A 1340-nucleotide genomic window follows, 5' to 3' on the forward strand; every position below is an offset into this window, starting at 1 on the left:
ACAAGCTACAAGCTTTCAATATTGAATCAGAACGCTCGAGAAGCAAGAATTCAGTAAAGCACATCGGGCATTAAGTACGTTTGCCCAACCCTTGTCAGTTTGAGAATTCCGTCAAAAACCATCTCTCGCAGCGTCGGCGTAATCCGAAGCTTTGCCTCAGCCTCATTGAACCCAAGAGTTTCGAATGCCACAACACCCCGGCACTGTGGAGCGCCCTCGTACTGCGCTAATCCACTCAGCGTCTCGAAAGACTGTCGATGCTCGGAAGCTCCTGTTGATTACACGGACGTTGCTCGTTACCAGTAAAATCGGCGCTACCTCAGCGAAAGGACTTAGCTTGGCTGCTTCTCCTGCTTAAATTCTATGTTTTTTTATCCTCCCTCTCTTCTCTGTTCCAGAATCCCGGTGCTCTACAAATTCGCCGCAGCTGCCAGCGCTCTGCGTTAACTCCAAAACCGGTAAGTGTAGCCCAATCCTATTCCGTCGGCCGGGTGCCTCCGCCACTCGACACGCACGAAACGGTGGTCCCCGTGGGAAAAGCCGAGCACCACATCGGCAGGGACGCGGGGCTAGGCAGGCATCAGGCTGTCAGCTTTCCATGACAGGGCTTTCCACTTTCCGTGCGCTTTTGTTGCTTTCGATTGCACTTCAGCAAACAAGCAAATCAGCTTTCGCGGGCGCGGGTGAGCGTGTTTGCGAGTCACGCTTCGAGCGCGAGGGAAAACAAAAGAGTTTCCCGAAAAAAGAACTTAACCTAGAGCCCGGTGAGTGAGCGAGCCTCGGAGGTTTCCACGGTGAAGGCACAACATAATTCCCTGGAAATAGAAAGCATATTTTTGGTCCCCGCACGTGCGTTTAGCAAATAAATCTTGTGCAGGCATCTCTCTCTCTCTCTCTCTCTCTCTCGCTCTCTCTGTCTGACCTGGAGGTTTTCCTTTTGCTCCGCTATCGAGAGTGAAAGATAAAAATGGGAATGAATTTATGTGCGCCGCATTCATCAAGCAACACAAAGGCATACGGGCACTGCGGCTGCAATTGCAGTCCGCCACAAAAAGCATAAGAAATTATGGAAAGCGACAGTTATGTATTTCACTTGACAACATGTTTTTTTTGTTGTCGCTCTGTCGTCGGGAAACGTGCCCTGTGCGAGTACGAGGGAAACAAGAGTGAGAAGAAAACAACAATCCGTAACGATCCCGAAATGCGCAAAAAAAAAGGATTCACAACAACAAAACACAATCGCGGACATTGTTCAAACGATAAGACGTGAAATGAAAGACCTTCGAAAGCACAGATAGAGAGAATGAGAGAGAACGAGAGAAAGGAAGCGTGAAACAATG

General features: G+C 49.3%; 1 long non-coding RNA gene across 1 annotated transcript in view; it reads left to right on the forward strand.

Annotated features, from left to right (window-relative positions):
* The window catches only part of LOC131205379 (uncharacterized), a 17522-nt gene extending 17064 nt beyond the window's left edge, over window positions 1–458 (forward strand). Inside the window, exon 3 of the long non-coding RNA XR_009156741.1 lies at window positions 399–458. This is a non-coding gene — a long non-coding RNA (uncharacterized LOC131205379). The remainder of the gene's footprint in view (window positions 1–398) is intronic.
* The last annotated feature ends 882 nt before the right edge of the window (window positions 459–1340 follow it).

The sequence above is a fragment of the Anopheles bellator genome, chromosome 1, assembly GCF_943735745.2.
Source record: "Anopheles bellator chromosome 1, idAnoBellAS_SP24_06.2, whole genome shotgun sequence".
Taxonomy (NCBI): Eukaryota; Metazoa; Arthropoda; class Insecta; order Diptera; family Culicidae; genus Anopheles; species Anopheles bellator.